The following is a 15,327-nucleotide window of genomic DNA, read 5'->3' as shown; positions in this document are numbered from 1 at the left end:
GGCTACCCAAGACCATGAGTAAAAGCAAACATGGATAAATATGAGACAGAGAGAGAGAGAGAATGAGCATCTGGGAGAGAAATGAAATGAGGGCAGGTTTTAGAGAGGAGGAATTATAAAGAAAAATTCTGAAGGAGAAGAAGGATTCATACACCAGAGATTCAGGGAAAACACATCAAGCAAAGAGGATCACATAGACAAAGACATGGAAACTAAACAACCAAAGATATATTTTGGGTAGTATAAACAAATATATTTTACGAGATCATATATTTTGTGGAAATAGAATTGCCAACGAAGAACTAGTGAAGATTTTCAAGCATGCTTAGCTCTGTGGAACAAGATGATTGTCCTTTTGGTAACTTATGGAGTGGAAAAGATTGGGGAAAACAGCAAGCAGAACCTGGAAGTGGATAGAGGTTGCTGCAGTTGAAAAGTTAGAGAATTGCAGACTGAACTGAGAAGTTAGCAGGGGGATATAAAAAAAACAGTTGAAGGCAAGAAACATTAAAGGCATAGAGTTACAGTGTCTGATTCCTAACTTTGTGTGATGAAGTGCTGGTTGTTGGGGTTGGGGAAAACGTGCAACACCAGTGGAAGAATCAAAGTTTTACTTGCTTATCTGAGAGAATTAGCCAAGTGGTACACAAAAAAACAGCCTATTTTTGAAACAACACAAAAACATCCATAAAACTATACTCAATTATACATACTAAAATGATTGTCTTTGGGAGACAGAGAAATGCAGAAGGATATCATGATAAAGGAAAAAAAAATAAATGCATAAAATATGGAGAAAATTCCATATCATGGTAAGAACAGCAAAGGAAAATCCAAGAGATTAAAACACAAGAATCTTCCAAACCCCAAATACTTGTTGGAGGGCCATAAACCATACTAAATGTGCTCTTGGCCATGGGTCCCTCCTATGATGTGATCATATACTTTCATATAATATCCAGAGTAAGGGTGTACTGTGTAAGCCATGAGAGCTGTTCTGTGTCTTCTGCAAAATGAACAGATTCAGTATTCATGCTCAGCAAACTCGATACGCAGAACTGTTGAAGGTAAAGGGGTAAGAGTTGAAGTGACAATTAAAAGGGGAAGAAACAAAGAAGAGAAAACAGGAGGCCATTAGGGAAGAAGGGAATTGTTGTGTGCCCAGTGATGGGCCACTCAGACCCCCCTTCAGGAAAGGGCTTGCCTCAGCTGTGGAAAGAGGCATGGTTTATTCAGAAACACATCAATGCAGTGGTAAACGCCCAGTTTTCCAGCCCACCTCAAGACATACCTGAAGAATCCTTCCAGGTCTAGAGGACCCCACTGGGTTGTCCAAGGCCATTTTCAGACCTGCTTCTCTGCTCAACTTCTCCCTTGGCCCACTTCTGTTTCTTTCCCTTCTCTTCCTCAGAGGTGAATTTCAACTCTTGAATAAATACCTACACATTAAACTCCATCTCAGAGCCTGCTTTCCCATGCTGTTGCAACAACGTTGCCCATGTGTTTTGTCCACGTTATGAACTATCTGAAGAAAGGAAATCATTCTGTATGCCTCTCTCCTTGAGTGACACTATTCACTCTCATAGGCCATACAGAGATCAATCAGGAGAAATAATTCTTAACCATGGATCTATTCTAGAACATAAGGATCAAGAAGGGCATTCAGTTGGCAGAACTAAGAAAAGAAGAAAAGACACAAATAGCAAGATGAACCCTGGAAATAGTTAGATGGAGTGGTGGAGAAGGCTCACTGGAGGATTGAGAGGCTGTATGCTTGTGGTAGGCAGAATAATGTCCTAGGGTGCCCAAATCCTGATCTTTGGAACCAGTCACTCTGTTGCCTTCCATGGCAAAAATAATTTTGTGGATGTGATTCAGTTAAGGACCTTGAGAAGGGGAGATTATCCCGGAGTACTCAGGTGAGCCTAATGTAATCACAGTTGTTCTTAGAAGTGGAAGTGTGAGGCAGGTAAGATAGAATCAGAGGGAAATGCGATGAAAAACTAAAGATCAGAGAGGTTCAACATTGCTGGCTTTGAAGATGAAGGAAGGTGGCCAAAAGCCAAGGGGTATGGGTGGCCCAATGAAGATGAAAACAAAAAACAAAACACAAGGAAACCTATTATCCCCTAGTCTCCATAAAGAAAGACAGCATGGTTGTCACCTTAATATTGGGCCAATGAGACCCATATCAGACTTTAAATGTAGAGAACTCAAAGACAATAAATACATGCTGTTTTAAGCCACTAAGTTTATGGTAATTTTTTTCAGCAGGTATTTGAAACTAACACAGTGCTGATACCAGCTATATGGCAAATATGGGGAAAAAGAATAAGATATTGAGCTTGTCTTACTATGGACGCTGGGCAGGGTGATCAGAATCTTCATTGGCCACTTAGCACTATGACCTTCATCAGATCTCAGAGTGTCTTTGCACCCATGTTTTCTCATCTAGAACCTGAACAAATATAACCACCACATAGAGTTTCTCCAAGCTTGAGTCAAACACTTGCTGGACACACAGCTCAGAAGAATATTGATTGAACCCAAGTGCTTCGGTTAATTATGTATAGTTTCCTCCTTTATCTCATTTTCTTCCATCCCTCTGAGACTCTTGAGCCATGCCCCCCTCCTTGTAAAGACCCCCAGGGAAGTAAAACCATAGGGATATTAGGCCTTCTTTACTACAGTGTTCAGATGTTTAAAGCTCTGGCAAGTGAGAGTCATTGTTAATGCTGGTCCTGTCTATTCATATGTAATTTTCCACAAAAAAAAAAATGAGAGAGGAAAAGAAAACTCAGTTTCATATACTCATTATTTGTCTCAATTGGCATCAGCCTTTCCAAAGAAAAGCATCTATTTCTTTATTAAATTAAGTTGGTATCTCTGCTCTTTAACCTCATCTGGCAGCCCAGTGTCTGCATTTATTATTCTCAGAGTGGAAACTTGCCATCCAACATCTGGTCTGCATTTGTTTCTCTTTAATTTCCTTTACCTGTTCTATCATCTATGCTTTTCTAAAAACAGTAATCTGAATGAATGTTAATACCTCTTAACATTTTATATTCAAACCTCTAGCCTGCATTCTGTAAAGAGATCAGAGATACACCTGCTTAACCCAAATAGGTGCCAGGAAAAAAAAAGAAGCCTCTATTTACATGTAAAGAGCATTGATCATAAATACATTAGAATTATTCTTTCAGTCTGAGAAGGCTGATGCTCTGTAAAACAAAATTTACAGCAAGTGCATATCTAAGAGAATGCATTTTCCTCTAAGGGAAAAGAATGATGCATAGGTCAGGAATAATGAAAATAGACTTGTATTCAAAAATGTGTTTCACTTGGTACTTGGTTAGCTACAGGAGAGTATCTAGTATTTGCAGGGATGTCCCCCTGAGTCCCTGGGTTCTCCATGGACAGAAGAACAGGCAGATTTGTGACTCTTTCTCTTAGAGACCAGGTCAACCTTTGGCCATAGTTTGAATTAGTCACAGCATGAAAAGAAAACAATGGGTAAATCTGCAACATTCAGTTTTTAAAAATCACAACTGGAGCAACATCTGCGTTGAAGAAAACGGAGCTCTTGGGAAATGTGGCCACTCTGTCAGCACTGCATAATGCAAGAGAAGAAATGAGCAACCGGACGGAATTAGAATTGTTCTACACGTATGTGTCAGAATTCTATTGAAGTCCAATGGGTCTCAGCATTTTAAAAGCTGGATTTCATATGGGGCATTTGCAAATCTTGATTTCTGCATGCGAAAATCCAAAAGAAAACTCTTTTCCATCACACTATCCCTCCGTTTGTTCAAATGGAATTAACTTCAAATCCCAAAGAGTTTATATCCATTAACTCTTCGAATTTATATTTAACTGAGAAATAGGCAAACCTGGTTTAACTGCCCCATATGCATGCACCAATTGCTTGCCACTTAGGATGTTCTTCTGCTTTTGAAGTAGTGCTCTGCATACATGGTCCCTTTCACTGTCAGTCCAGTTCTTTTGTCCATGGCTACTCTCCTCAACTGGAGAACTGCATGCCAGCCTGGCTTCTATGGCCTCAGGGATTTCCATGGAGGAGAGTACCCAGGTTGATCCTTCTAGTTTGGCTTTGGGCTAAGAAGGACAGCAGTACATTCCTCTCTTCCATGTACACCTTATACCTTAATTAAGACATTCAAGCAATCTAGCCTGGACCTCTTCATCTACCAACTTACAACCTCTAATTCTCTCTAATTATACACATCTTTTTTAGTCTTTCTTTTTTGACTCAGAGAAATATGTGTCTCTGTTCCTTTGTAAAATTCATTCCTCGATTTGCCTCTAAATTCACTTCCTTCCTATCCCTTCAGAGAGTTTCAATTATCTCATCTTGGTCAATTAGCTTATCTTTTGTTTGTATCCTCCCTCATCTCCACTTCTCCAAAGGCTTGTCTAGCCTTTGCTTTGTCTTGAAATAAAAAACAAAAGCAAGGGGCGCCTGGGTGGTTCAGTTGGTCAAGTGTCTGCCTTTGGCTCAGGTCATGATCCCAGGGTCCTGAGATCCAGCCGCATCTGGCTCTTTGCTCAGTGGAGAGCCTGCTTCTCCCTCTCCCTCTGCCCTTCCCCCTGTTTGTGCGTGTGCTCTCTCTCTCAAATAAATAAATAAATAAAATCTTAAAAACAAAAACAAAAGCAAACCCAAAAGGTTTTCATGACTCTGCCACTCCTACAAATCTGCTGTCTAATATTTCTATTTCTAGTCACTGGTGAAAAGTTCTATAGTTACTGCTTCTGCTTCCTACATTTTCCTCAATGATATTTTCAGATCTCTAGTAAACTTGCACTTCTTTCTTCCGATTATTCAATTCAATAAAATTTCTCAGCTTTAATTTTTCTTGAAACTTTTGTCCCCATCAGACTTAAATATTACCACATTATCGTAATCCCATTTTTGCTCTCCAGTAACTCCTACCATTTGTCTTCGGTCTTCCTTTATCTTTCTCTTGGATTCTTCCACAAGGGTAATTGTCTGGCTTATTACATTCTCTTCCCACAATATCCTCAGAAATATTTTATATTCTATCACATTGCAGACAATTACAGATTGTGCTATATTCTAAAGGAGAAAGACAGTAATTTCATTATAAAAAGGAATGGAAGAACATTATGTGTGAACCCCACTACACTCATTGTACTTTAGATTTCCTATTTGTATTAATTTTCCAAGACTCTCTAGTCCAAAATCTTGCATCAAACTTTGGCTCTTCTTACTCTCTTGGAAATGCATGAATTCAGAACAGATGTACTGTTATGGCCACTTTATTTAAGCTCTCATTACCTAAACACAGATAACCTGATGCAGAGTCTACCCTTAAGAATACAAAATTTATTGGAAGAGACAGGAATGCAAACAATTAAGTATATTACAAAGAAAAATAGAAAAGATGTCGAACGACAATATAACCAACTAATTCTGGGAATGCTGTGGTTGGCTTGGCACATTTTAGCTATGCATAAGTTGTTTAAATTCATTATTTCAGTAACTTCTTATTCAGCTACTAGAAAGAACTAAGAACTAGCCCATTCTCTGAAGGAAGTATAAAGAGAATAAACTGTGTGTCTGTGACCTGATTACACCAGCTAGTTGCATTAATAAGGTAGATGATAAGGGATTTCTCTAAGTAATAAATTGGGCATTCTCAACCTAGTAGAATTCAGAAATTTCACTCGGCTCTAACTGAAACTTAGCATTTCCTTCCATTATGAATGTAGGAAACACACACACACACAGTGGTTTTAGGAACACTTATGAATTGTCACTGGACTTCTAGTTTTTCATATCACACCTCAGTGCTGCAGATGTTTCAAAATATTATTTAAGTCACCATACCATTGAAATTATAGTAATTGCTGGTTCTTATTTTTAAATGCACTAATAATCATATATCACAAATTTGTTTAGTATTTTCATAACTGTATTCCCATACATTGGTTTCTATTGTAATCCTATGTATGTTATTCTATGAACTTAAAAAACATTTTACATTCTTTGAGGAGAAGCTCATGGAATATATACCAGAATGTGACGTGTCTACAGCACAAAAAGGCAAATAGCTTCTATATGAAATCATGTGCTTTGGAATTTCAGGAGAGTGAAAGCCTGATGAAACTAGGGTGCTTTCCAGGGGAAGCAATATACTCCAGTGACGTATGAGCTTTTGCAAAGGCAGGGAATACAGAATACCAGGAAGGGTCATCAAGATGGGCAGAGTGAAGTATCATAAATAAAGACCTAGAGGCACGAATGAAAATGACTCTTTCACCTGAGAGTCAGATGACTTATTCGTAGGGCACAGGCCACTTTTGATGGCATAAAGGAATTGGCAGTGCCTATCATAGTAAGCAAAATATCTTCTCCAGGAAGCAACAGCTACTCTTGAAGAATCTGATCCAGTGAGTTTTAGGTTTGAATTCTTGTCTTAGTGCTATTTTTTTTTTTTTTGACTCATGTCACATACAATTTTTTTAAAACTGAGTTTCACATCATCCCTACTTGGTTTCTGTGTGGTCTCAATTATGTAGTACGAGATGTGAACAGAAATGGTTTAAGAGCACAAAAGAGCAGAATAATGCTTGGAGGGAAGGGGACCTGAGAGTGGATAAGCCACCGAAAGAGATCAAATCAAGACATGATGCAAAGTGACAGGCCCACAGGCCATTTTCTAAATACCCTGTTCATTCACACTCCCGTTCTAATCCCCAGTGGCTTCTAACCATGAAGATCAGCCTCTGACTTTTCTTCAATAAACCTATGCCTCAGTGCGTTCTTTAACTCCATTAAAGTAACATAAAGTCACTGATAGAGCTGAGTATACAGTAGGCAAGTGGAGGAACTTGGCTCTGGGCTAAACTACAGTTGCCTTTGAAAACCCACCAGACTAGTGTTTTTTCTAACCTAATCCTCTTCATCATAAATTTGCTTAAGAGAGAATCTCTAAAGTTTTCTCTTCTACAATTCTGGTTTTTGTTTGATTCTTGACATATGTTCATTTGTTATTTTTGAGCAGGTTATATATACTTCTTCCTAAAATCTATACTAAAGTTGATTAACCACATGTCAACCTTGTTACAGAGCAGACCCTAAATTTTTCTTCTGTGTGTTTGTTACTTGGAGTAATCCATGAGTAGGGGTAGCAGAGACCCCCTTCTGTCTTGGCCTTGAGTCTAGATTAAAAACAGCAGATATGGAAGTAATGGAAGCTTCTGGAGCAACATCTTCACCATGGATTAGTTTGCTTTACAGTTTCGCAGATTTTAATTGTTTGTTCAACTCTGAATCCATTTATTTTTGCCCCACTCACTTCTGTCACTTATTCCAGCCAAAATTTTCCCCAATAGAAGAAAGGCTCATAAAATAAATGTTAATTGCTACCAAAGGGAATTTTGACAGGCACGCTGGATGCAGTGGTATTGCAGTTATGAAATTCAGACCTTTACCACTGGAACTGAGAGAGAAAGTAAACACTTGAGACAACGCTGCTAAATAACTTTCAGAAACTGATTCTAGAGATGGTATGTGTACCTTGCTCACTGTGACTCCTTGCTCTTTGTTACTCATCTCCAGCCTGCCCATCCTTCAGGTTAGAATGGATATTAGAAAAGATGCAGACTCTCCAAACATACTGATTTTTCTACGCACTCTCACGTAAATTTGCGTCACTCTGTTGTAGGTGGCATTTGATCACACCCAATTATACTCATCACTTGTGTATGCCTACTTCAATTCATAGAGTTCTGGTAATCCACTTTTGTGCCTATAGTTGCCACCATGGAGTCTTGCACACATAGGTGATAAAGGAGTTTTAGTGTGTCAGAGTTTTAGTGGGTGGTGGGTATAAATATCCCACTAGGTTGCTGTTTGATACAGGATCCAGATTTCTTGAAATTGCACTCTGGGAATCTACTACTTCTTAACTCTGTACTGAGTGTTGAAAATGGGTGCAGCATTGGGCTTGATGCTATAAAGTGGAGGAAGGAAGGATATATTTCCAGAGAGATAAGCTTACCGTATGAACCTGTTAGTAGAATATATATAAGCAATATATGAGAGCATTTAATTAAGCACAGTATATTTCAGAAGGTTTATGGTAATACGAAAACCTATATGGATGAATTATTAGAGCAGTCTCCTTAGTAGTAGATGGCAAAAGAGAGGCAGAGAGATGTCCTGACTCTTAACTGTCAGGAAAACAAGAGTGAAAGTAGGGAAAGAGGAATGATATTGGTATGTTTCAGGAATAGAATGGTTTGCCTGTGGATGCATTGGGATGGTAGTTTAGTGCAAAAAACTGGGAGTCAATCTTTGTGGTGTGAAGGAGTTCAAGTTCCAACTCTACCACTTGCTTAGCTGGGTAACTATCGCTAGACACATTTCTCCTAAACTCAGTTTCCCCATCCGTAAGATGAGGATAATGATATTACCTAGCTCGCAGGATTGTTGTGAGTAATAAGTAAGATAAGTAAATTTCTTAAAACAGTGCTCAGCAGCTAGGCAGCAATCAATAAACATTAGCTGTTATGTTGTTCTATTAAACCGGTTGGGCACAGTAGAATCTGATTGTGCAGATGACGGGAAAACTGTACAAGTTTAAGTTTGTGGTTAAAGGACATGGTGGAGGGCAGGGCTTTGAAACGTTTGAACAGGCATTGCAACAAAAGATAAAAATACAGTATATGTATGAATCACCCAACTAGTGATTCTCCATTCAAAAGCTTTACCACTGTGGGTTGTCCAGCATGTCTTTGCTGATCACCTGCTTTAGGCTAACAATGTGTCAAGTATTGTGGCACATAGAGAAGTAGAGAAGAGTCTTTGCCCATGAAGATTTTGACATTCTTTGGAAAGACAAGACCAAATGTATGGGTAACGTCTAATTAAGGGTGTCAGACCATATATGAGGAGGTGCCAAAGTTAGTGGTTACAATTAGCATTTCCAAATGTTTGGTCCTAGACCTTTTGATGCTTTGGGCTTGGCTGCAATCTGAGAGGTGCCGGGGTGAAGGACTGGGGTAGTCAAACCTGAATCACTAACTGTCAAGCACAGGGCATGGTCTGTGCCCCCGGCAGGAAGTGACATTCTTAAGTCAGTCAGGACGCATTTATCCGGACGATTTCTTCCCCGAAAGAGGGTTTGTTTGAAAGAGACAGAGGTATTAGGGAGAAACAAAAGAACTCTAACTACTTCAAGAGAGGTTGAAATGGAGGCAGAAAATAAAAGCAATTTAAATTCAAAATTGCAGCTAATACTTCGTATGTGCCAGGCTGTGTTCTGAACCCTTGACACATACATACATATTAACTCATTTATCTTCCCAACACCCTATAAAGGACATGCTTTTCTTCTTCCTAACTGTATAAACGAGGAGCTAAGGCATGGAGAGGTTGAGGACGTTGCCCAGATCACAGGGAAAAAGGGGCGGGACTAGGAGTTTAACCCAGACTCCATGGCTCCAGCTTCCATGCTCTTCGCTGCAATGCCATGCTGACCCTTGGCGGCACACCTGGACCTGTTCCTTTCTGAAAAGAATTGTGTTAAGGGTGAATTATGCACATGAGACATCTGGGCTAACTTTTTATTTTTGTTTTTATTGTTATTTTAAGGACCTGAAAGAGAAGATACTGAGAAAATGTGACAGGCTCTTTGACATTCTATACCTAAACTTTCCAATACATAAATTTCCTTCGATATATATCATTAAAAATTTCCCATTTGAAGCCAAGAGATTCACATACTGCAAAGGCCCATTTTCCTGTCGCTTTATGCAAACAAACAGACTTTTCCAAATATCTTCTGCTTTCAGTCCTCTTTTAAAGAGTCTTCACACTGCAAATCTGTCCCTGCTCCCCTCTTGCCTCTTGTCCCTTGTCTCTTCCTGGCTTCCAGTGGCCTAAAAAAGCTTCATCCAGAGTGCATTGGTAAAATAGGAAACCCTTTAATCCCTCCAAATTTTGCTCAAAATTCTTTTCCTTATCTCATTCTTCTACCTGCTTCCTTCCCTAACCAGCTCACAAAACAAACTTGTGTTGCTTTTGCTACGGAATTGTTTTTTCACCATTACTCAAACATTTTATGATGTTTCGTGATCCTCTGGCTTCGCACCTATTGTTCCCTTTGCTGAAATTTCCTTTCCCCATCTCCATCTGGCCAACGCTATTCATTATTGAAAACCCAGATGAAGTAGCACCTCCTATGTTGAGACATTTTTGGTGCCTACAGGGAGTGGTGCCTCCAGAGCACTTGGCTCTTTCTTCTGTCACTGCACTTGGCATGTTATACTGTTCCCTGTGTCACTGCTTCCCATACCTCTTGTCACTGAAACTCATGTTACTCCATGAGTTCTTGAAGACAAGAAGGATATTTTATTCACTGTTTTGTCACTCGGTTTGGGCACATATAAAGCTTTTATAGCTGCTGCTTGTTTTGGGATCTGCCCATTCTGAGGATTATATGTGGCAGCTCTTAAGCCTGGACAAGGTGATTTTACAAAGCTCGGTTCTCTATTTAATACCACTTCTCCTCCCTAGCACGGAATGCATTTGAGGAACTCAGCATGGTATGGTTGTAATGTTAGTTTAATACAAATGTAATCTTGAACAGAAGTCTGCTGCCAAAATGTAATTATTTAATCCACTTTGTCACACTCATACACATGCACACACATGAACCCTGGATTATAAAATTTGACAAAAAAATTGTTGAATTTGATAACAATTGCCACTATTTAGAATGGAAATTCTCCTAATCCACTAGGAGGTTTGCACCTTAGCAAATACCTCCTAGAGTTGCTGAGCTATCATATCCACTCCTCTGCCCCATTCATAGACTCACTCATGCTCCATTTCTGAAGTGTTTCCTACCATCCCTCCTGACCTCAAAGATTAAACTGGGAATTGATATTTGGCCACTGCTGGGGCAATTATCTCTCTTCTTGTTCTCTCACAGCTTCATGTAGTCTCTTTTTAGTTCTTGAATGGAGAGGTCAAGGTGGCCTAAAGGTAAAGGCTTACACAGAAACAAAAGAATGAGTAGACAATGTTCTCTTCAGAAAACAAGCTCTCCATCTGGGAGCTTGTTTTCTGGAGAGACAATTGGAACAACTTTGGTCTCTGGTATTAGAGTTCCTGGTTCCAAGCCCTCATGTGGTACAATTGAGGCTGGTGATTTTAAGAACTAAACTGTTGTATATCAGTAAATGTCTCTTGTTTCTTAAGTTGGTTTGAATTGGTGCTCATTATTATGACTCCAAAATATGACCGAGTCACTATTTCCATTGGTCAGTCAATGTTGCTTTCTCAGTTTGAAATACCCATATGCCCCAAATCTACTAAATTTCTTTGAGGCTAAACTCAAATTCTACCTCTTTTCTGAATTTTTATCATTCTATAACCATACTTTTTTTGTATCAAACTTCCAAATTGTGTTACTTATTTTTGTTCATTAATTTACTTCTCAAGTCAACACAAATTGCTTAGCACCTGCCATATTGCAGGCAGCATGCCAGGGATATAAAGGTAAACAAGATGAAATCTTGTCCCCGTAATGCTCAATACTTTTGCAAGAGGCATCAGTAACACAATTATATAATATACAATCAAAGTAGAAGTTTGCACATGGAAACAAAGAAAAGGAACAACAAATCTGCTTTATAGGGGGAGGGATGGTCTTCTTTTTTATAATATAGTTAGCTGCTTATCATTCTATCTCTTTCACCTCATTAAGTAAGCAGAGGGCACAATAAGTATCCATCCTTGTAGCCTGAACCAAGCATCACCATTCAGTACCAACAGGAGTAGTTTTCTCAGACTAAGTTCGTTGGGAAACAACTCTGAGATGGAAATTTATAAGCAGAAGATTATTAGTCAGTATTCTTGGCAACAAGAGCTCTAAAAGAGTAGAAAAGCAAGATTGCACAAGAGGAGAAAAAATGAACTGTGAGAAAACAGTTGTCATGGAGACCTCACTCATCGCACAGGGAGCTCTGGAGATGAGCAGACTCTTCAGTGTTTTCCAACTTGGAAGCAAACGGAGCGGGCCATTGTACCCTTCCATGGACCATTCATTGGATATGGGCCGGTTGGTTGGAAGGCTACACACTTGGGCAAAAAGCTTCTTTTAACTGAGGCAATTCCCAGCGAGGTCAGCTGAAAATTATCAGCCACCTATGTTCACAGAAGCCAGGCAATGAGTGCCCCATGCTAAGGGTAGATCTAGGTGTCACATCATGGCATCTACTGCAGCACCCTGCAAATGATAGCCACTCAGTAACTATTGGTAGAAGTTCAGTTTTATATGTTAGCTTTAAAACTACTCTAAAATTCTGTTTTTTTAGTACCACTGTGCATATTCTACCTGAGCACTGGATTCTTTATTATTTTCCGAACTTTGGCTCTGAGCTCATTTGATATTTATAATTGTCTTGTGGGGATCTAAGCTCCCCAAGGTTGGGAAAGATTCATATCCACATCATGCATCTTGTTAGTCAGTGGACAAGTCCTCCCTTCCTGTATCTCTCAGCAATTAGAATTTCAATCATCTCATGGCCCCAAAGAAATCCATCATGATCAAGACATCCACAGTTGACTGACAACAAAGATAACAGTTAAGGGGAAGTGGCATCATATGCTAATGAGTTGGGAATTCCCAAGTTAGAGGGAATGATAACTCTTGTCAAAAATCTAAATCAAAGAGGTTTTTTTCCTTGTGAAAAAAAGTTTAATCATAACAAGACAAGAAAAGCAGCCAATAAATTGGCTGAGCAAGAAAAAATATTGTATTTTATAATCTATGCCAAATGAGCCAGCTTAATTCATTTTATTGAAATAATCTAGACCCTCTTCTGTTGGAAGAGGATTCCCAAAGCTCCCACTAACTATTGACCTTGATCAGCACATAGATGTTACACAGTTTGGCAAAAGAGTAGCAAAGTGAACACTGATTCTCAGTTGTTCAAATGGTTGGCTTACTGAATATAACCTCAACCCTATTTGAGAAATTTGCTGACAGTTCACTTGGTTTCTAAATTCTGAAACTTGCAGAGAACTCTACCAGGAGAACACTCTTTTACATGAAGATGGGGCAATCTGGCCCTGAGAAGTCAGAAGTCTGTGCGCTGGTTTTCATTGCATTACATGTGGCAATAGGGAGAGGGGGATTTGTAGAGAAGCTAATTATGACCCATTTGGGGGATCATGGGAGGCTTGGTCATTTCCATGATTGCTTCAACTTCTTCTGTAGATTAGGGATATGTCCCCTGCTACCTCCCTTCAAGGTAGGATGACTCTATCAAACAAGATGAGCAGATCTATAAGAAGTTAGGCTATTAAATATGAGCCACTAAAAAATAATTGAACATTAGGTTCTGCAATTCTCAATTCTCTCTGCCCACCCTCCCTGCTTCACTGCCTCCTTCTCTTCCTCCCTTCCCCTCCCACCTCCTCCCTCCCCCATTATTTTTTTCTAAAATACCTAGATTATCATTTAATCATAAACTAATTAGATGACAGATTTGGAAAGCACTTAGAGATCACATAATCTTATCTTATGAAACAAGGCCTTCATCCTCAATATCTTCCAAAAGATTTTGTTCAGTTTCAATTGAAAGTGTTACAGTGACTCATCTCATTGTGTCTGGAGGCAGTCTGCCCCCATGTCATCAATCTTTTATTTACTATCTACAAAGCATCAGGTAGGATGCTTCAAAAAGAGCCTAGTCTGGATAGTTCTAGTCTTTGGAAATATCTTTCTTTCTTTGAAGTGGAAGTCTTCCTTCTCTCATTTTCAGGCACTGGCCCTACTTAAACTTGTTAGCATCACACAGTACAAGCTTTAGCTCTCGCAACAACAAAACTTAAGGGTAGGCAGTATGGCATAGTACTTAGGAGCTTTCACTCTAATGTCAGAAAATTAAAAGTGTTCCATTTCCAACCTGCTTTTTGCTGTGCAATGGGCAAGGTACTTAAATACTCAAAGCTTCTGTTTTGTTTCTTTATAAAATAGGGGTTATAAAGTTCACAAGAATGTGCTCTAAAAAAATAGGGGTTATAATAGTACTTATCTAATAAGTTTGAGATGAGAATTACACGAAGGTGTCCATGTAGGTGCTGAGCATTTCATCAGGCATCATGTAACGAATGATCCTTATGAAATGAAGGATCTTTCTCATGACAGAACAGTTGAGGCAAACAGCAACTAGGAAAAAATTCAGCCACTGGCAATGTTTTTTCTGCCTTTCTCTTTGCTTGCTCCATGTACTTCTCATGCTGCTGAGACTTCTTGACACTTATACAAAGTGTTTTTTAATACTGAAACACTTCAAACATGAGTTTAGGTGAAGGACAGTTGATTGTAAGATGGACAATATAGATTCGTGATAACCTATTTTTTATGAAATACCAATTCACAGACTATCACTGTAACTTCTGTTACTGTGCCTGCCTATTATTTAGAGTTTTAGGGTAATGGGTAAGTCAGGAGTTTAATCCCTGTGTAAGAACCTTGGTTTTATCTATTGAATTCAACAAGCATTACACGGACATCTACAATGCTGGGAACACAAAGCTGAATTAGACATCGTCCGTGCCCCCCCCCACCCCTAGAAAACCATAATTTGGGGTGGAAACAACAGACATAACACAGATAGTAGCAATAAAGTACAGCCTGTCACCATGAGTCTAACCTCTAGTTAGGTGACTAGAACAGAGTATTAAATTAGGCTCTTCATTTGCATAGAAAGAAATGAGGTTGCTTTTATTCAATACCATAAAAAGAAATCAACAATTGAACAAGGATTTTTCAATTCAACCAGAATTTATTATTGAACTTGCTATTTACCTGGTACATAGTCCATTAGGTGCCGTAGTCAATACTAAGTAAATAAAATGCTTCTTTTCTCATAGAGATCACATTCTGGAGGGTGAAGCAGAGAACTATACTGTAGGAAGATGGTGCTGCATAAGGAATTTTCCTCGTGATGAGAATATTCTGAAAAACCCAGAACACTTAAAAAATTGCACCTCTTTCTGGAAGAAAGTTCAAAATTTTACATGGAATTAGTAAAAATTATTTTATGCTAAATCCTAAAATATCAAAGACCTAAAAGTTTACTGAAAATGACTTCTTTTTCTTACCTTTCTTGATATTTGATGAAGAGTAAAATACTGGTTTCATTTTTCCCTGTCACTAAGTTATCACCTCCCAAAATGTGGTTGTATATAATTTCCCTTGTTTTTCTCCCCAGAACAGGAGTGCATGTGGGTAATGACTGCTGACACAGTATAGTGGGTAG

The sequence above is a fragment of the Neomonachus schauinslandi genome, chromosome 4, assembly GCF_002201575.2.
Source record: "Neomonachus schauinslandi chromosome 4, ASM220157v2, whole genome shotgun sequence".
NCBI lineage: Eukaryota > Metazoa > Chordata > Mammalia > Carnivora > Phocidae > Neomonachus > Neomonachus schauinslandi.
This window is presented reverse-complemented; position numbering follows the sequence as displayed.